At 36.6% G+C, this 22,370-nt stretch overlaps 1 long non-coding RNA gene across 1 annotated transcript; it reads right to left on the reverse strand.

Moving 5' to 3' along the window:
• Window positions 1–5,484: 5,484 nt before the first annotated feature.
• Window positions 5,485–12,402, reverse strand: LOC129453971 (uncharacterized). Its single transcript, XR_012365901.1, has 4 exons — window positions 12,283–12,402; window positions 11,921–12,077; window positions 5,874–6,360; window positions 5,485–5,751 (listed from the first exon to the last, which is right to left on the reverse strand). It is a non-coding gene; the product is annotated as an uncharacterized lncRNA (long non-coding RNA).
• Between the last annotated feature and the right edge of the window lie 9,968 nt (window positions 12,403–22,370).

Below are 22,370 nucleotides of genomic sequence, written 5' to 3' on the forward strand. Positions count from 1 at the left end.
TTTTCAGTCTATAATGCTACACATGCTGCTATAGTTTGGAGGTTGAATCTAAACTTTTGTGATGTAAACAGCTCAGTTTCATGGCAGTGATGGTGAGGTCTGTATTTGCTGGTAGCATTAAATCAATTAAAATGTAAGGTCAAAACTAAATTTATTTTTATAGCTAAATTGCTCAGTATTTTAAAATAACCGGTTTTACTGAACAGATCCGGAATTATTTACCTTGTTTTTCTCTAGTTATTTTAATCAGTGATATAAACTTTCACCAGAAGATGGCCTGCTGTGAACATTTGTATTACAGCTAGATTATGTACTGTTCTGTAGGTTGTAGTTGCAGAAATAATTTGACCAGACACGTGAACTGATAAAGATTTGCCTTTATTTTGATCTGGTACATTAAATTGCAGATGAAGAGCTTTCATATATCAAACATGTTGAATTTGTCCAGCTTTGCCTTCGATGGTTTGTGATGCATCAAAGAGTTGCATTCATAATTTTCTGAATCCATGGAAGGTAGTGAGAGATTTTAGTATACATTGTAAGGTAGCTTGGTAACTTATTCATTATGAAGTAAGACACAATGCCCACTGCATCATTTCCACAAAGAAGTGGACCGCCAGAGTCTCCCTGTAAGAAAAAATTCTGGTTGAGTAAGCCATAAATATACCATTAAATACGATAATATTAAAAACATATGTTTCCATTTAACAGAATTTGAAACTTATGAAATAAATACCTTTGCTGGCCCGACTTCATCCTTAGTGCATACAGTGTGAGGTGTGGCACAATTTTTAGAGCGTAAACGAGTCAAGTTTACTTCTCTCAGGACGCTTGATGGAAACTTCTCATTGTGTTCTTGTAAGCCCCAACCCATGACCATGCAGTTCCTTGAGATATTCTCTCTTTTAGTTTCTGGCAGGGCAATGATATTCACAGTCTTGTTCAGAGTTACTGGTGTTTTAAGCTGAATGGGAAGACATGTAAAGATGATAAGATGCCTCGTGTGTTTTATTAAAAAAGATTATGAATTCCACACACTAATGCTAAATGCTACTTGCTGCTAAAATAAAATAAAAATAAAATAAAACCTTTAGAAGCATGATGTCATCAGTCATATTCTTGGAATCAAATTTTGGATATGGAAAGACATCGACCTCTATACCCTCAGGTAAATGATTCGTGTCATTGACACCCAAATACACCATCAGATGACTAAAGCAAACAAAATGTAAAACAAATGCCACTATTAAAATCCAAAATAAAAGATTTACACTATAGGTTTGACAATACTTTGGTTGCATCGTGCATATGTACAAAATACATTCATCAGCAACTCAATTACGAAGTGTATATTCCAGGCAATAAAGGATTTTAACTATAGTATATTGTTAAGTACACTTAAAGAAACCTTCGACAAACACAATCTCTCTCTCACTCTTTCTGAATAATTAAAATAATATGTCTGTCTGTGCCTGATTTAAAGTGGCCAGATCCACGTGCCATAACTGATAAAAATTGCTGTCATTTTTACCCATTCGATCAAATATTTTACTCACTTTTCTTTGCAGTGGGCAGCCGTCATCACAAAATCTTCTCTTATCAAAAATCCACCACATGTTTTATGTGTTTGTTTGTCATGAATGTAGACCATGTATGGGCGGCTGTGTGGAATGGACACATTACCGCCAACGATACCATGATCCATGCTGACACCTACAGAGATATTGACAAAACCTCTGGTGATGTTACTATTTGTGTTAATACAAGCAACATGTCATAATAAGTCCATTTGCATGGTGGAAAACACATTCACTGTATTTCTTCATATCGTAAGAACTTATTAATGTAAGTGGTTTTATGAAACTATTTAAATGGTTATGAGAAACTGTCTGCTGTTATTAGTGTAGTCTGATATGAAGTCATTACCTGGGGTGCAGGAGTGCAGCAGTAGCAGTGTAGTTATAAACCAAAAGATGCTCATTGTAGTCACTGTTCAGTCCAGCGATGTGTGAAGCACAGGGAAGTCGTCTTTTGCTTTAATACTAAGTCAAGGGACTCGTGCCAACAAGGTGAAACCAGAAATTTAACCATGTACTGGACTCAGATCAGTTTGTCTGATTTAACATATCTAAAAAAGTGCTGAATACATTTTTTGCTGATTTATCGCAACATAACCACACCTTGGTGATAAGAGGGATCTCTGTAGGAGGGAAATCTATAAGATCTAACTTTGTGTGTGTGCGTGTGTTGGAGGGCTAGTCTAGTCTAGCCCCTAAAAAAAACCTGGCATTTTTTGGTTCATGTAGCCCACACTATGATCCAATGTCTGATTGGAATATGCATACACAGTTGATCAAAATACACACCCCAAACACTGTTTATGTATTTATACATTCCGTACAAAGTTTAAGCATGCTAGCGCAATATCTGAGTAAGAGCAGAACCGATTCAAATGAAAACACTGTATGTTTATAAACTGCTTGGTTTCAGATCCCTTTCAATACGGTTCACTTTGCATTGCGTCGGTAGCTGACACTATGGGGGTAACTCCTGTTTACTCTGCTATTGGTTAACTCTGGTCTCTGAAATTTACAGACTAATAGTGTTTGAGCATGCCAGAAAGGGTGGAGCTTATGCTAAAAAAGCAGCAGAGCCACAATCCAGAACGGCGGTCTGATGAAGAGCTCATGCCATCAACGTGTCCAGTTTGCCTGCGAACACCCTCGAAGATCCAGTGTGTTTCAGTCCCCCAGGGTGCTGTTCACAAAGTTAATGGTCTCAGGACTGCCCACACCCAAAAAGTCACAAAAAGTGACGTGCGGTTGTTTGAAAACGCTGTCGGGAAGGGGATCCACTCATCTGTTCCTTTCGGGCACAGAGCTCGATTTTGTGTACAGGAGGAAAGTGGTAGCTGTGGACGCCTCGATGAAGGGATGGGGTGCACAATGCGATAGCGAGTCAGCCTTTGGTATGTGGAAATGTGGTGATGGCACAGTGGATAAGACACATGCCTTTGGTGTGAGAGACCCAGGTTCGAATCCACTGTGGGATAACTTGGGGTTAAGTGCAGCATGAAAATCATTTTTATGTGGTTTGATTGTCAGAAAAAATGGCGAATAGGGTCGGTGGTGCATGATAATGATGTTATGATTGGTTAGGTCACCTGTCAATCAAACTCAAGCAAAGGGTCAGGGATCAGTAGCGGAGTGGCCATCGGGAGAGTCGGGACATTTCCCGGTGGGCCGGTAGTGTTTTGAGGCTGCGAGGGCCGGTCTGATAATGGATACATTGCAAGTTATATAGCAACCCCGTCTGGCGGCCTGATGTGCGGCCGCTTCCCGCTGGTCAACTGTGCAGCCTCTTTGCTCAACACAGTAAAAGTGCTCAACCTGTTCGGCAAATCCAACCATGTTTAGGATTTTTTTTAAATATAGGGGGATTATTGAACGGCCCCTCTCCAAATTGCATAGCCTGTCGGCCTTTGATGTGAAAAGCCACGTCGCCGAATACCTGTTAATTTCAGTACATATGCGGTCGGATTGATCCATCAAGCGGAGACTATTTGCGGAGACTGTGTGGATTAAGGATGTTTAAAATCTCTAGCCTGGTGGTCAGTACTTGAATGGATAAAATCAGCACATTTGCAAAGGTTTATCTCCATATGGCTATATATAATAAATACAATTTAGAAGGGTAACTTTGCAGTATCCCATTTTATATATTAGATTTCTATTAGATTTCCATATTAATAGACGAGAGTATTTAACTGAAATATATAAATATCCTCACAACATTTTTATTTCTCAAAACTTTGACAAAAATTATTGTCAAATGAACTGTATTCTTAGAGTTATTCAAAGATGCACACAATATTCCGGATATGATTTGAATATTAGACGAGATAATATAACGGCAATATACGTCTCATATGCCATTAAATATCCACATATAAATTAACATTACAGCATAATGAAATTAATAAAAAGACAAGGAAGCAGGTTTGGCATGTAAATTGTATTATTATTAGCGGGGAAAAAAGCTATATTACTTGAATGAACTATGATAATGCGCCAAACACATAAAAATAAATAAGCAATAACCGTGGAAAAAACATTATTATCTCTCAAAACTTTATATGACAAAAATTATATTTAAAGGAAATATTCTTACAGTTATTCAAAGATGGACAAATTATTCCATATATCTCCGTTTATGAGCACATTCATCTCTGGCCTCGCTCTGTTATGTAATAGTTGATTGAGGTGCGCATCTCCATCTTTCAACCAGCTCATTTTGTATAGTTACTCATTTAGGAAAATTAGCCATGATTTTATTAATATTATGAAAATGTTTTTTGGGGGGGACAAATTGATTACGATTTGTATTACACTAGTTTTACTACAAATACGCTACGAGACATTTTTTTTTACCACGGAGGGCTGGTGGTATACGAAATTTCCCGGTAGATTTTTTGGTCCCACTCCGCCCCTGAGATAGATATTGATAGTTTGTGCTGTTTCAGTTATTTTAATCAGTGGTATTTCACCACAAGGTGGCAGTGGAGCATTGTAAAAAATACCTTGCTGCCTTAAAAAAAAATTGTTGAATCAGCTCGGATTTACAAGTCATTTCCACTTACTATTATTTATCTTGACTATATATGAGTTGTTATAACTTATAAAATTAAGTTGACTTTCTCAACTATATTTTATAAGTTGTGACAGCTCATCTCTGATGATATGACTTGTAAATCTGAGTTGATTTAACAATAAATTTTAAAGCAGCAAATATTTTTTTACAGTGTGACCTGCTGTAACATGAAGATTTGTAATACAACTAAAGCCCAAGTTATAGTCGTGCGTAAGGTCTATGCCGTAGCTACGCCGTAGGTTATCTGTAGCCTGTGCATAGCTCTGCATAGCCTGACGCGCACCTCGACAAAATTCTAACAGCGCGTCAGTTCTACGCAGGCCACAAGCGCTGTGATTGGTCCACTAGAACCCCTCCCATTAGGTAAAAAAGTAAAAAAACGAGTAGCCTACGACATCGCATCTACGCCTTAATCTGCATTCAGACTAGCAGCGACTTGCAGTAGCAGAGCAACACAATCTCATTGATTTCAATGAAAGCTTGCCGACTTCCGGTGACACGAGCGACAGTAACTGTTGGCGACTGGATAGGGCGTGTCCAGTCATGTGACAAAGTTGAAAAATGTTTGACTTTATGCAAATTATGAGCGACTTTCGGGAGCGAATACCAATTAGAATGAAGCAGTGGAGTTACGTCATCCGCCTCTCGTCAGTTACTGGAGTGGACGTTACTCATTTGTTTATGACAATCAGATACAGAAATGTCTCTTTTAAAAGAGACGAGTGACAAACAGCGACAAAGTCGCTTATAATGTGAATGTACCTTTAGGATGTACGCACAACTATAATGAGTCCTTGTTGCTGCAGAAATAATTTTTACAGACTTATGAAGAGATAAGGGTTTATTTTAATTGAGCCTTTATTTTAATTAAATTGCAGATAAAGAGCTTTCTTCTTAAATCAAACATGTTAAGTTTGTCCAGCTTTGCCTTCCATGGTTGATGATGCATTAAAGAATTACACTCATGTTTTTATGAATCCATGGAAGGTAGTGAGAGATTTTAGTATACATTGTAAGGTAGGTTGTAGACTCATCCTTTATGTAGTAAGACACGATGCCCTGTGGGAGATTTCCACAAATAAGTGGACCGCCAGAGTCTCCCTGTGAATAAAATTGTGGTACAATTAGACATAAATATACAATTACAATACAATAACAATATAATCATTAAATGTTTCCATTTAACAGAATAGGTGAAAGTTGAAAGCTTATGAAATAAATACCCGTGCTGGCCCCACTTCTTCCTTAGTGCATATAGTGTGAGGTGTGGCACAATTTTCAGAGTCTAAAAGAGTCAAGTTCACTTCTTTCAGGACACTTGATGGAGTCCCCTCATTGTATTCCTGCCATCCCCAACCCATGGCCATGCAGTTACTTGAGATTTCCTCTCCCATAGCTTTTGGCAGGTCAATGATATTCACAGTCTTGTTCAGAGTTGCGTTTGTTTTAAGCTAAATGGGAAGACGTGTAATGTTCTTGCTTAAGTAGATGTCTCATATAAATGTTAAAAAATTAATAAATTACACATTTAAATGCATATTAAAATTGATTAGCTGCTGCTTAAATGAATTCTGTAGACAAAGACAAAGCTTTAGTAGCATGATGTCATCACCTGGTTTGTTCACAAAACCTTTATGTGGAAAGGCATCGACCTCTATACCCTCAGGTAAATCATTTGTGTCATTGACACCCAAATACACCCTGAGGTGACTGAAGCAAAGAAAATAAAGTGTTAAAAAAATGCCACTATTTCAACCCTAGAAAAGATTTACACAATTCGTTTAACAGTGTGTGACGGATGTCAGCGCCAACGCTCCCGGTACTTCCCATTCACCCGAATATTAACTACATTCCCCATCATGCACTGTGACCCGCTGATTTCACACCAGCTGCAGCGTATCAGCGGGTCTATTTAACCTGGGACTCTGCCACCTGAACTTTGCGAAGTCTTGTTTGCCCTAGCAGCATTTCTGAGCGTTTTCCCTGTGTGTACCCGCGTTTGATTTCCTGGTGTTATTTCGGACTGTCTCTTGGTTTATTGATTCTTGCCGCCTGCCCTGAACTTGGACTGGATTACGATTACGACTGCTTTCTGCCTGCCCCGATCTTGGACTGATTAACGTTTATGATTGATTGCCGCCTGCCCCGAACCTGGTCTGTTATATGTTTATGATTTCTTGGATGTGCCCGTTGTTTACTATTGTTTGCTGTTTGACCTGTCAGTCTCGTCACACAGTGATTTCTTTGCACTATTCATATATAGTTGTGGTCATAAGTGCAGAATCTGGAAAATTTTGAAAATGTAAAAGTATTTTGAGTATCAAAAAAGAAGATATTTTACACTCTAAAAAATGATGGGTTATTTTTTCTACCCAAACGTGAGGTTGAGCCTTTGGGTAATTTAATTAGGTTATTTTCTCACAATCTTGGGTAGTCTGGTGTAACCCAATCAGTTGGGTTCATATTTGGATAGTTTTCACAGAATGTTCCCCTCCACCTCACGGGACATGTCATCCCAAATGCTGGGTCAAATAAACTCAACACTTGGGTAGGTGCCATAGACCAGAGTTCACCAAATCTTGCCCCAGAGGGCTGAAGCACTGCAGAGTTTAACTCCAACCATGATCAAACACACCTGTGCAATCTAATTAAGGTTTTCATGACCACTAGAAAATCACAGGTGGGTATGGTTGGACCTAAACTCTGTAGTGCTCCGGCCCTGCAGGGTAAGATTTGGGGAAGCCTGCCATAGACTGTTAACAAGACATTTTCTGTTTGAATTAACTTGTTTCCTCTTTGTTTAGAATATCAGAAATAATTGCATGGAAAAGTTTTCCTTATTGAGTTTATTGAACAAGATATTTTTATTACAAAAAAAAAATATTATTAAGTTGTTGCAACAAAGATTATTTGTTTAATTGAACTTATTCTATTATTGTTGAAACGGAATCATCCATGGAGCCAGAGGCGGAGCTGTTTCTATAGCATCAAGTTACTAGCTAAAATGAAAATTATCACAAAAATGAACAATTGAACATATATCAGCGTGATAACAACTACCTTAAAGGACCAAAACCATGTTTCGGAAAATTTTATTGGAAGTGTAAATATATTTTTGTTATTTAGTGCCGGATCTCGTCTGTTTGCATGTAGAGGGCGGGGTTTATTACTTGTACTGCAGCCAGCCACCATGGGGTGATCAAAGAGCCAGCGGCTGCACTTTCGATATGTATGAGGCACAACTGGTAGGTGTACAGTGCTGTTTGAATTTACTTCCGGTGTGGAGAAGCTGCAGTTTTTACACAGACATATTTATGTGGATAAAAAGGTGTGTATTAATATGTTTATCCATAAAACCATTACGTAAAAAAGCAAATACTTGTGACAACAGTCCAGTTTACATGACGTGAAACTATGGTAATCATCTGTTATCCGTTAGCTTGTTTGATAAGTTGCGCCCACATTATAAATATGTTGGTTACTCTTTTTGGATGTTCAAAACGCCTCCTTTAATCAAAATCCGATTTTCGTCATAGATATATGACTTATGTGAGGTTTTTACTCCTTAGCCTATAAAAACCTAAGCAAATAAAATGTAATAAAGAAAGAGGAGTGACGTGTGACACAAATAATGTCATGTCTAAACACACATAATCAGATTTTTTAGAAAATTAAAGGTGACAGAGAATGAAAAAACATTTATACCTTGTCTTAGTTGAATAACGGTAGTCTACCTACATTTATTTATTTATTGGTTTATTTAACAGGGACAATGCAGTAAACATTGCTACACTTTCAAGCAGCCGATGCTCTACATAAAGGCTTCTAGCCAAAGGCTAATTTGCAGCCCCAGTCCCTGGTTAGGCTTTTTTAAGAACAATAAAACAATAAACAGGGTTCCCGCGGGGTCTTAAAAAGTCTTAAAAAGTCTAAAATTCAGAATGTTAAATTTAAGGCCTTAAAAAGTCTTAAAAACACCCAGATTTTTATCCCAGGTCTTAAATTTAATTTACCCAAGTCTTAAATTTCTTACCTCTTTTCATTCCCAAAAAGCGTTGTCCGCAGAATATAAAATAGTAATTTAAAACGCTGAAGAACTAACATTAATCAGTGGCGGAGGCAGAAAGTGTATGATGGTGGGTCTCTAAAAAGAAACGTTCCGCCCTTTGTCATAATCCACGCAAATCGTGCCATAAGCTATATTTCAGGTGTTGTGATCTGACTGTTTACTGTGGGTTTGGCGAGAAACAATCCTTAAACTTAGTTCTGTATAAGCAAAAATCTTTTTCGGGGTAATTTATAAGCCCGTGGCTTACCTGAGCATTTGCCAGGTTCTGAAACATAGAGGACACAGAAGCGAACAAAAATCAATGCTGCTTTATTGAAAATCAACTTAAACAGTCGGGCCGTCGAGTCACGAGCCACCAACAGCGTGTCAACTTTAGTGTTACACAGTTTTATATTTTAGACTTTAATATTGCTCTTTGCTGCGATGCACTTGAACCTAACACGCTTTCCCTTCAGCTCTCCACAAACATCAGCGATTGACAGACGGAAAGCAAGAAAGTACCGTAATAAACCCTATATTTCAAAAAAGTGCAATTGTCTTTTAGGAACAATTCAAATGTTTTGATTGCGCAAATGCTTCAGGAGTTACGGTTAAATGAACAGCGGTAGATCAGAGCCCTTTCGCATAGGCAGGCTGCTGCATACGGCATCGCCTGGTTTATTTAAGTTAACTGAGCATTACATTCGCAAGTCATAAGCATATTACAACAATTAACGATTAACTAAGAATAATAATCAATATTTTAAAGTTAATTTCAAAGTTAATATTCTGAAATAAGACCATTTCTGAAATAAGAAATGCGACCCTTCGGAGGCTACAGCCTTCGGATTGAGAAACGGTCTTAGTGGATAACGTTAGCAGCACATATCAAACAGCCTTTTAATGGTAAATTTCATTTTCTTAATGCAGATTCATCCGTTATTGTGTAATTAGAGAGGCTATTAAACCTGATGGCAGTATATAGTGCATATTAATGCATAAAACGTATGGGTGGAGTGTTTTTTTGGCTCTGTGATTCTGTATTAAATTAAATGCAATACATTAATTTATTAAAAACTTGTATGAATAAAATGCATATATTAATGCTTTTAGGGATTAATAATAATTGAAAGTGATATTTTGTTCTTTGTATATTTATAAACAGGCACAAGATATATACACAGCACACAGTCAGTTGTACATTAAACATTATGGGGTGGTTTCCCGGGCAGGGATTAGCTTAAACCAGGACTAGGTCTTAGTTTAATTATGACATATATAACTAGTTTGAATAAACATGCCTTACTAAAACCATTACTTGTGTGCATTTTGATGTATTTTAAGATATGTCAGTGCAAATTGTTTTCAAGTTTGGAAAGCTCTTATCCCTGTCTGGGAAACCTCCCCTATAAGCTTACGTACTACAGAGTGTGATGCAATTTAAAGCTTTAAAGTTGTATGAGGCAGTGTAAAACTAGGCACAAACCAGCAGCTGACCATACTAACTGATCTAATATTAGTGCATTTTATTTGTCAAAAAACATTGTTGATAGAATTTTATAAAAATACTACTTACACATTTTAGTGTGATGTATAAATATTGTAAATCAATGCATTTCTTGACTATTAATTAAGAAAAATCACAGCTCTTTGCCTCTAACTCAATGTATATCAATGGCTCACTATGAGCCATTTTTGGGCTTCCATTGTCAGAAGTCTCTTCCTAAAGGGCTATGGGTAAAATTTGTCGGCGCCAACACTCGCGGTCTAATAGAGTTAAGCATAATGTATTTCCATGTATTTTGATTATCTGTTTTAAAACTGCGTTCATTTTATATTTTTCTATAACTGAATCAATAAAAATAGAACGTTTTAAGAATTTCTGAGATCACTTGAATGCTTCTAGTAATGTGTCGTGTTGGTCTTAAATTTTACTCATAATGGTCTTAAAAGGTCTTAAAAAGGTCTTAAATTTAACTTGCTGAAACCTGCAAGAACCCTGAATAAATCACACAAAAAAGCTAAGTGAAAGTTAAAAACAAAAACAAAAACAAACAAACAAACAAACAAAAAAAAAACCATATTATATTACGAACATACGAAAAGTGCTAGACATTCTGAACATCTCTGTTTCATAGAAATCTTCCATCTTACGTAAAATGCATCTCACTGCCCCCCCACTTTCATTTAATTCCCTTCACTTCAAAATAATTTGCATACAATCCGGCCTTTTGCCTTCAACGGGAAGTAAATTGCAGCAGTGTTCGCGAAGTTCAAGGCGAAATGGCGAGTCACGTTCTGAGGTGTGCTCTTCTATCTGTAAAATTTTGGTCTGTCCGTGTTCTGAAGACGGGGAACTTTACATTCTTTTGAGTGGCAGCAAAGGCAACCAATCAGCGTCAAGTGCTTGCATTTCATAATGAGATTGCCATTTAAGCCCGAAGGGACACCAAAGAGGTGCAAAACCACGCGTTTAAAGTCCCCCACCCTAATCTAGCTTTCTGAGAGAGGTTTTTATTGTCTACATGTCACATCACAGAACAAGGATAAATACCCTGTTTAATCACTCTATGTCATCTTTAAAAATAAAGTTTTTAACTGTTGCATAAACTCCTTAAGCAGATCTCACAATACATTTCTGAACATCTTCTTGTGTCCCGGTAAAGAGTTAAAGTTGCTTATCCTGCACATCAATGGTGTGCGCTGAATCAAATCAACCCCACTGTTAAGTTACATGTGGCGGGCATTTGGACCATCATCAGGACAGACTCCAGGCAGCACTTTTCAAGAGGATTTACGAAAGTTATCATTTTTTCAGTTTTATTCTAAGTTCTTAGATATGTTTGACTGTATTACAGCACATGCAATTTAAATTATATTATTATACATATTATATTATATTTAATGTTATTAATAAAAAAGTAAAGGTGTTGGCATGTTTTTTTAAAGTGGTGAATTTGACATCTGCAATAAAGTAACAAAATTAAATAAATAAAATTAATATAAAATAAAAACAATTTGGGTTGTTTTTTAAATGTAGGAATGCATTAAGAGAATTATATATTAATAATACATAATAAAGAATAAGGTCTATATTAAGAATATCTATTAAGAATATATCAAAAATAAGATAATTTTGAGTTGATTTAGTACTTCCCTGAATAAGTTATTTCACATAACAAATATTGTCAAAGGTCACCTATAGCATATAATTTTACTCACTTTTTTTTGCAGTGGGCAGCCGTCATTACAAAATCTTCTCTTACCAAAAATCCACCACATGCTGCTTTTGTTTGTGTGTCACGAATGTAGACCATGTATGGGCGGCTGTGTGGAATGGACTCCTTACCGCCAACAATACCATGATCCACGCCGACACCTGAAGAGAGATTGACAAAACCTCTGGTGATGTTACTATTTGTATTAATGCATGAAAGTAATATAAAATTAAATGTGATAATAAGATCATTTGCATGGGAAAATAAACAAATTCACTGCATTTCCTCCTATTCTAAGAACTTATTATTAAACAGTTATGAGAAACTGTCTGCTGTTATTAGTGTAGTCTGATATGAAGTCATTACCTGGGGTGCAGGAGTGCAGCAGTAGCAGTGTAGTTATAAACCAAAAGATGCTCATTGTAGTCACTGTTCAGTCACGCGATGTGTGAACCAGAGTGAGGTCGTCTTCTGTGTTAAATATTGAGTCAAGGGACTCGTACCAGGAAGAAAAAAGAAAGAAAATTCACAAAACACTGATCATATGTTTATCTATACATCAGCACTTGAAAGGAAGTGTGCATCATAACCACACTTCAGTAATAAGACCAAAATACAAGCCTGCAAAAATGTGTACATTTTCTGTATATAAAGCTCTTAATAATTTCTCTAGATCAAGCTTTTTATTAGTTTATACTGTATGCATCTGTGTGTAGTTTTCTGTAGCTATAGGCATTATCCTATCATGCAGTCACATTATTAAGATTTTCTAAAGAAAAAAATTGATATCACTTAAAACTAAAGTTTGACTAAGACTTATTTTTTTATGAAAAAATTACCTAAAATGTCAAATTATTTAAGCCTACACTGTAAAAATATATTGCGCTATATCTGCACAATTAAATTATGGCAACAGTTCACAATAGGTTATCTTGAAATCAACTTCTTTTTAGCACATTATTGCATAAAACAAAAATGATAAGCAAGTAAGAAGATACTGATCTCAGTACTGGCATTAGCCTAGCTATTGCTCATTGAGTGATTAACGCACGTGATGACTCAGAAACCCTTTGCAAGCACTAACCAGTGGTAACCACAGAAGTCAAATATATAACAGAAGCTCTTTTAAATCTCAAAGATAAATAAACATTAAACACTACAAAACACATCAAATAACACTAAAATTCAAAAACTACTTTTCAAATGCAAAGCACTGCTCAGTTATGTCAACAAAAATCATTCATGTAGTCCCAAAACAAAATTATTAAGTTAATTTCCATTTTAAAACATCAACAAAATGAGAAGACTTCATTCTACACACATTTTTACATTATTTTAATTCCATTTAATTCCATTTTAATTCATTTTTTTATCCTTTGTCTTTTGATCAATTTGTAGGCTTCAGTGTAATAGATTACAAGTGAAATCATTTACCATTAAATGTAACTTATCTCCAAACTGCTACGTTATCTTCTTCCTGACATGCATGCACACCCACGCACACACATTCTGTTTTTCATTTTTTTTGTGGAGACATTCTTTGAGGAAGGTAAACATACAGGGAATTGCAATAGTCTAGCCTAGAAGAGATTAATGCATGGATGACAATTTCAAGATCTTTACGGGAAAGAAAGTGTTTTACTTTCGCAACAGATCTGAGGTGAAAGAAGCTACTCTTTACAACCATATTTACATGCTTATCAAATTGTAGTAGCGGATCAAAATAGCCCCTAGATTTTTTACATGAGGTTGTAGGTTGTCACCAAGGAAGCCTAACCTGCTTGTGACTGTAGGATTAAGTGCAGTGGGGCCTAGCAAAAGAACCTCAGTTTTATCAGCGTTTAATTGCAGGAAATTGTTGGCCATCCAGGTTCTTATTTCATCAAAGCATGTGAGAAGAGGTTGTAAAGAAAAGTCAGCTTTAAGTTTAATAGGGAGATAGAGTTGTAGGTCATCAGCATAGCAGTGATAGTTAATACTGTATTGTAAAGAATGGAGTCTAGGGGAAGCATGTAAAGCAAGAACAGTAAGGGGCCGAGAATAGAGCCCTGAGGAACGCCATAAGGGACGGGTGCAGGAGGTGAGGTGAACAAACCAATATTTACTGAAAACGTCATGAACATGAAGGAGATTTTATGAACGTATATGACAACTGTCATTAAGTGTCATTAGCTAAATTATGTCATTTGTAAGCAAAGATGACATTGTTTAAGATGTCTTTGTTATGACAACTTGACATAAACAAATACATCATAGCTTGTCATGCCAACTTGACATTACTAAGACCACATAACTTCACTGTAAAAAATGTCTGTAGAAATTACAGTATTACTGGGTATTACTGGCAACTAGCTGCCAGTAACTTACAGTAGATTTTACATTTATGTTATTTACTGGCAACATTTTGTTCAAAGTTAAATGAACATGAAACATTTTTAGACTTTATCTTCTACAGTAAGTTACTGGCAACCAGCTGCAAAATTACAGCAAATTTTTTACAGTGTTGTCATAAATCTGTCAAAACATGACATAGCAGATAAATTATCAAAATTAAGAAACTACCTAGCTTTATGAGCTAATACTACAATAATTGTCATGTAGTTGGTTTTGACATGGGCTGTCATGAGGCATTATAATTTTGTCTGACCACTTTTTACTAATGTTATAAATTAATTTTGTCAATAAAATTAAGTAGTTAAGTAGTTTTATAACAGCGTCATGTATAGTTTTAATTTAATTTTTTTTCCTCCAGGTGTAAGAGAAATAAAATCAATCATCCAATAACAATAATAATAATATTAATTAAAATTGATCAAATATATGACAAGTTATGTTGTCATGGTAATGTCTACTTGTCATTACAAGTTATGATGTATTGGTTTATGTCAAGTTGTCATAACAAAGACATCTCAAACAAAGTCATATTTGCATTACAAATTACATAATTGAGCGAATGATACTAAATGACAGTTGTCTTAAATGTGCATAAAATCTCCTTCATGTTTATGACGTGTCATGTCATGATTATGAAGGTGTGATGTGAGTCTTATGAACTGACGGCAGGGGAAACAGGATGAGAGCACAGATACAATGGCAACAAACTAGAACTTCAAAATAAGAGTACAAGACATAAGAGACACAGGACATGATTCTGCAACACAATTATTTTAATACAAGATTATATAAGATTATACAAGATAACATTATACAAGTTAACAGATGATAACGCAAAACATTTGTGTGGAAAGACATCGACCTCTATACCAGCAGGTAAATGGTCTGTCATTAACACCCAAATACACCATGAGGTGACTGAAGCAAACAAACAAAAAACGTTTAAAAATGACACTATTTCAACCCTACAGAAAAGATTTACACAACTAGTACTTTGGTTGCATTGTTAATACAAAATACATTATTTATCCAAAGCGACTTACAAATGAGGTAAATAAAAGAAGCAATTAAAACATAAGTGCACTGAACTGTCTCATCAAGCTCTGCAAAACAGTATACAAAGCTAGGTTTTTTTTAAGAACAGAAGAGAGAAAGATATCGAATTCTGTAGTAGTGAGTCAGGTATTTGATGTGGGCGACTATAGGAAACCAATGTAACCTGACCAATAGAGGAGTGACGTGTGCATCTACAGTCTGGGTCATAGAGGTTTGGTTGTGCAGGCTGGGAGGCCACCCATGTATTGCATTTTAATAGTCCAGTCTGGACAGAACAAGAGCCGGGACTGGGACTTAGATGCTTAGATAGGAAAGGTTTAATTTTTCTAATATTGTAAAGGATAAATCTACAGGATCGGGTGGTGCTAACAACATGATCCTTGAAGCTAAGCTGAACATCAATTACCACTCCCAGGTTTCTGGCTGTTGGGTTTGTCCATATTTTCCTCAATCATATTTTGAAACAACCCAGCATTTTAGAATATAGTTTATGTATACATTAATCACAGTTATTAAATGGTTATTACATGTGAACATGCATTGGTTATTAATTTCTTTTCAATTACATTGTCCACATAATAGAAAAATCACTGTTTTAATTGGGCTGCAACAAAGATTTTATAGTTAGTTATGGTGAGGTCACAACACAGATTTTGTATGTTGATTTTGCATTTAATTTTACTCACTCTTCTCTGCAGGTGGCAGCCGTGATCAAAACATCTTCCCTTATCAAAAATCCACCATATGCTGAAGGTGTTTGTGTGTCACGAATGTAGACCATGTATGGGGGGTTGTGTGGAATGGACACCTCACTATTACCAACACCGACACCTTAGGAGAGTTTTGAAGCCAAAGCCTTGCTGAAGAGTGTTTGCATGGTACAAAACAGATTCACTTTATTTTCTCCTATTTTATGAACTTATTATTAAACTATTTAAACGGTTATGAGAATCCGTCTGCTGTTATTAGTGTAGTCTGATATGAAGTCATTACATGGTAACAATAATAATAATAATAATAATAATTTGTTACATTTATATAGTGCTTTTCTGCAGCACTCAAAGCGCTTACATATGAATGAGGGAATCTCCTCAACCACCACCAATGTGCAGCATCCATCTGGATGATGCGACGGCAGCCATATTGCGCCAGAACGCCCACCACACACCAGCTTATTAGTCAGGCATGAAAATCCCTCACCTTTCGGCTAAATTCGCCGTTTTGAAGCCAAAAAAGGTGACCCACGTGAATCGTTTAGATTAGATGAGAAAACATTTTTGGGGGGAGTGGGGGGTATGCGCGCGTTGTTTGTAGACGCGCCCTTCGCCGTTATCCAACATGTATCCCAGACATTAGGTTTGTTTGAGTTTGTGCTACGCTGCAAAAACCAACAGGCAAGCAGCTGACTTCAAAGTATCACGAGAGTGAATCGAAAAGTCATGAGGAAGTCTGCTTTCGAACGGCTCTCGCGCTACTGTGATGTCATCCGCATTTCTGTGTTCTTCGTCATACAAGCTTGTTGAAGATGCGTAGAGCGACTCCCTTCTGGACGTAAAGTCAACACAAAACGCTGTAAAACTTTCATTGTAGAATAAGGCATCAATCAATTAAAACAACATATCTACACAGACTGACACTGCCCAGTGACCTAAAAGATTGTTTGTTGGAATGGATTGGAACGAATTATGGACGTACTCCTCGCTTGTAAGTCACATTGGTCTACGGCTGTAAGTTCTTAAATGTAAATATGGTGAAACTGCAAAATATTGCATGAAATGCTGTAATAAGAACATACTGTTACTAATACAGTTAATAAGAAAGTTTACCGTTTACAGTAACATTTAAGCGATTTTAGACTATTTGAGCGACAAAGATGCTAAAGTGAACTGTTTTCAGTGCGCATACGCGCACAAACTCAAAAGCCCACGCGCGTTTCAAAAATCACGCAAACGCATAATTTTTTTGGGCTTGACAGGAGATATACGCACAAACTATATTGTAATACCACAGTCTCTGAAAGTATTCTCATAAAAACAGTTGTTTATTATAAGTGAGAAGTTGATCATGTGTCAGTCAGTGTATAGATCAGCGCTTCGTTGTTAAAGGGACAGTTCGTCTTATAAGAAATGCTTATGTTTGAGTCATTATGTTAATCAAACTACAAAAGACAAAAGGAAAATCACTTTTATAGCTTTAAAAAGATCAATTATATTTAATTTATAGAATGAAAACAGTGTTATATTAATTTGATATTGTTTCTCTACCTAATCAATACTGTTAGATCTTACTTTATTTGTACCTTTGTTCCTTTCTATTTGTTCTATGTGTTCTTATTTTATTTTCCCACATCACTTTTTTGCTCATATGAAAATTATTCAACCCATGACTCAAAAACCATAATGTACATTATTACGTAATTGATTTAACCAGTGCTATATTGTAAAATTAAGTCATTTTAAATTAGATGTAGGCCTTCAGGTCCACCCTATTGCAAGGCCAACTTTAAATTATATGGCCTTGCCACTGATTGACAGATTATGGCAAAATAAAATTATTGCAGATGTAAAATAGTAAGGAGATGCCACTTGTTACAGCTTTGCACATTTATCCACCCATTTAATTAAACATGGTTTCTGTTACTAGTCAAATGTTTACATTTTAAATTTGAAATCTAAATGGTCCGTCAGAATTAAATAATTGAAATAATGGTCATGATGTATTTTTCGCGTATGTTATGGTGTGCATTTTGTTTCTGCGCACGTGGAGGGATGTTGAGTTCCTTACTTCTTCTTTGTCCTTGGCCAATCACATGCCTGAAGAATAAACAAGTTAAGTTACAGCATGTTCCCTAATGAGGCCATAATATTTATTCTAGGGGGGTCCTCCCACCTAGCGGCCCCATCAGAGGCCACATCGCCCCTCGAGCACCCTTCTCACCTTTTTCACCCCTGATTAGTGGAGAGGAAACAGAGTGATATAGCCAATTAGTATGAGGGGATGATTAGTAGGCCAACGGGCAAGTTTGGCCAGGATGCTATTTTTCGAAGGACATCCTGGGATTTTTAATGACCACACAGAGATTCAGGACCCCGGTTTAACGTCTCATCCGAAGGAAAGTGCTTTTTTTGACAGTATAGTGTCCCCATCACTATACTGGGATGTTAGGACCCACACAGACCACAGGGTGAACACCCCCTGCTGGTCCACTAACACCTATACCAGCAGCAACCTGGTTTTCCCAGGTGGTCTCCCATCCAAGTACTAAACAGGCTCAGCCCTGCTTAGCTTCAGTGGGCAAGCTGTCTTGGGCCATTGGGTGATATGGCTGCTATTATGGTGCAGGAGTGCAGCAGTAGCAGTGTAGTTATAAACCAAAAGATGCTCATTGTAGTCACTGTTCAGTCCAGCAATGTGTGAAGCACAGTGAAGTTGTCTTCTGCTTTAAATACTGAGTCAAGGGACTCAGACCAGGAAGATAAAGATAGAAATTTAACCATGCACTGACTTCAGATCAGTTTATTTAATTTAACATCTTTAAAAAGTGCTGATCATAAGAGTTTGCTGATTTATCGAGGCAACCACACTATGGTGATACCAAACATACATGCTTATGTCAGCAATGTCCAATCTGTCTCCTGCAGACCACTGACCAACATTAATCTGATCCAAACATATCTGCCATTAATGTTTAATCACACAGATCTTTATTAACTGATTCATTCTTGTTCTTATGTGACTGCAGTGGAGTAAAATGATGCTGAAATAAGATAAGTCAAAATCTGATGAGATTTGCCATTTGTGTCATTTGTCTTTAAAGGGCAGCTCTGTGGAGAACCATAAAAATATTCTGGCTTTTTTGTGCTATTTTTAACAGGTTTTTTAGAGGCGTATTATCCCCTTCTGACATCAAAAAGTAAAAAAAGTTATGTGAAACTGGATCTCTTCATCATGCTGACATGCTTTTATGCATTGATGCTGCTTCATGGTCGTGATGGTGAGATGTGTATTATTTGCTTATAACAATAAATCAATCAAATTCTATTAGGTCAAAACTACATTTACATGCTGAATGTTTGTAAGTTTAGTCCTGAATATGAATCATGTATGGGTGGCAGTGTGAAATGGCCACCTTACGTCATCAACTTCATGATCCATGCCGACACCTGAAGACAAAGCACGTTGCTTTGGTAATAAGAATCTGTAAGTTCTGCCAGTGTGTGTGTGTGTGTGTGTGTGTGTGTGTGTGTGTGTGTGTGTGTGTGTGTGTGTGTATGTGTATGTGTGTGCTTGGTAATTATCACGCTGTTGGGACCAATTGTCCCCACAAAGATAGAAAAACCAGTATTTTTGTGACCTTGTGGGGACATTTTGAGGTCCCCATGAGGAAACAAGCTTATAAATCAAACCGAATGATGTTTATTAAAAATGTGAAGTAGCAGAACATTTTCTGTTATGGTTGGGGTTAGGGTTTGGGTTAGGGGAAGGGAATAGAATATACAGTTTGTACAGTATAAAAAACATTAAGTCTATGGAATGTCCCCACAAAACACACACACACCGTATGTACTGTGTGTGTGAGCCTGGACCACAAATGCAGTCATAGGGGCCTTTTTTTTGAGATGATGAAAATTATTTTTTTTAATAATTTTCCCTTGTAACATAACACCTACCTAAATTATGCCAACTCAAATACAGAAAATGCATGCAGACCTTTTACTGTCAGCGACGACAAATAAAGAGCACTCGGCAGAGTCGGCACAGGGTGATTCTTTTAATTCGATACGATGAACCAACCGCAGATGCTTTGCCATATTGCTGGTGACACCCATTTTGCAACATAATACTTTGTCACAATAATTACACTTATTGGAACAATGTTCCAATGTGTAATACACTGTAAAAAATTCCGTAGAAATTGCAGCTGGGTTGCCGGTAACTTACCGTAGATGTTTTTTACTGGCCACATTTTGTTCAAAGTTAAATGAACATTAAACATTTACATGTCTTTGTCTTTACAGAGTAAAACTAAAAAACAGCATCAAGCAAAACATTCTGGGAAACAAAAACTGAAGCAAAAAACAGAAAAAGGTTGATGATGAGTTCTGGTTCCCAGAATGCTTTGCATGAGGCTGTTATTGTATAGTTTTATTCTGTAAAGATAAAGACTTGTTAATATTTAAAATGTATTTAACTTTGAACAAACTCTTGCCAGTAATTAACATAAAATTAAATCTACGGTAAATTACCGGCAACCCAGCTGCAATAACATTGTAATTTCTATGGAATTTTTTTACAGTGTATGCATGAAAGCTCAAATAAAAACAACAAACCATTCTCAAACTGATACGTGTGGTTATAAGTGTGTTGCTAAGGGCGCAGTGATAAAAAGAACCGTTGGGTAAAGCGGTCATAGCCGTGTTTTATTGTGAATAAAGCACAGCTATTGTCCAATCAGAATCAAGGATCGGAACCAACCGTTTTATAAATATTTTAGGGCTGTCAAAATTAACGCGTTAATAACGCGTTAACGCAAATTCATTTTAACGCCACTAATTTTATTAACGGAGATTAACGCAACGCGCAATTTCTGTTTGACCCTTGGTCCAGCCCAGGGGCGTCATGCACCAATTTTTTTTAAGGGGGCACAGTGTCAACAGCTCACAGAAATTTGTGCATGTATCAGACATCAAACGAAATATTAGAGAGCTTTCAGTCTTTTCCATGGCACTTACATTTCTAACAATCTGAAAACCCCTGCTTTTATGCAAAAACCTCCAAAATAAAAGTGATGACTAACTTTAATATCAAATACTATTCAATCGGAATAATGACACATTTGCATCATATTTACATCTAAACGGCATGTTTTATTTATTTAAGTCTTAATGACTTGTTTAATTGTGTCATTAATGCATTTTGCACAACAACTGCATTATCATATAAAATTAATGTAATTTTAAATCCATAAAGTATATAAACAACGAAAATGACATAAGCTATAGCCACGTGATTGATTTTAATGTTCAATAATGATTTTAAAAATATGTTTAGATAAAATTATTAGAGGAACGGATTTTTGCATTAAATTTTACCTCATATGTGAGCACGTGAGATTTTGCGCCCGCGTGAACTTTGGCATTGTGCCAAGAAGATGAATCTCTACTAATATAACGTTGAGACGGTCACATTTAAAACCATACATTTTCTACACAGAGGAGGTTAACTGCACATTACCGTACTGGGGTTTGGAAATGTTGTGAGCGTTTCTAACACGTTTTAATTCCTCAGTTGCCAAATGCAGCAGCAAGCCAGCAACAGGAGAGAGCTCGTGAGCGCGCCCAGACGCTGATGACGTCTGCGACTGTGCTGAGTGCAGCACGAGCTGCCGCCAGAATAAAAGTAATGTAACATGATCAAAACACTATCAAAACGGCGAAAATCTCCGAAAAGTGACAAGGATGCAGCACAGAATGTATAATAGTGTGCATATTAAATAGATTAAAAGTCAAATAACAGATTAATGGACGCTTATTTGATTTTGAGGTTGGATGCAAAATCCATTGGCTCAAAAAAACCAAGGGGGCACGTGCCCCCTTAGTTTGAATGGGCATGACGCCTCTGGTCCAGCCCATAGTTGAATGAACAGAGACGCAGACAAATGTGACTCTCTCTAAATGAGTAAAAGGTTTTCATAGAAATAAGAACATTAAGCAAATCGTCTAGCAAATCCAATGCTCTAAATGCTCGTTGGACATCTGAAATGATCTTTATTTATACGTCTGAGAGGTGTAATGTTACCGTCCTCCTAATGCTTAATCTAATACAAAGATGCGGCTCAATTCATTTTGGTTTCGCTTTTATGCATGACTTAGAAAATAGACTGCAGGACTTGCTTGATGTTAAAAGAGTCATTAAGAGAGATAAAGTTCGGTACCTGATTAATGTTAAAGAGTTATTAAGAGCGACAAGACTCAAAAGCGATCCCCTCACGCTGACTGACTGAT

Source organism: Misgurnus anguillicaudatus, chromosome 23 (genome assembly GCF_027580225.2).
Source record: "Misgurnus anguillicaudatus chromosome 23, ASM2758022v2, whole genome shotgun sequence".
NCBI lineage: Eukaryota > Metazoa > Chordata > Actinopteri > Cypriniformes > Cobitidae > Misgurnus > Misgurnus anguillicaudatus.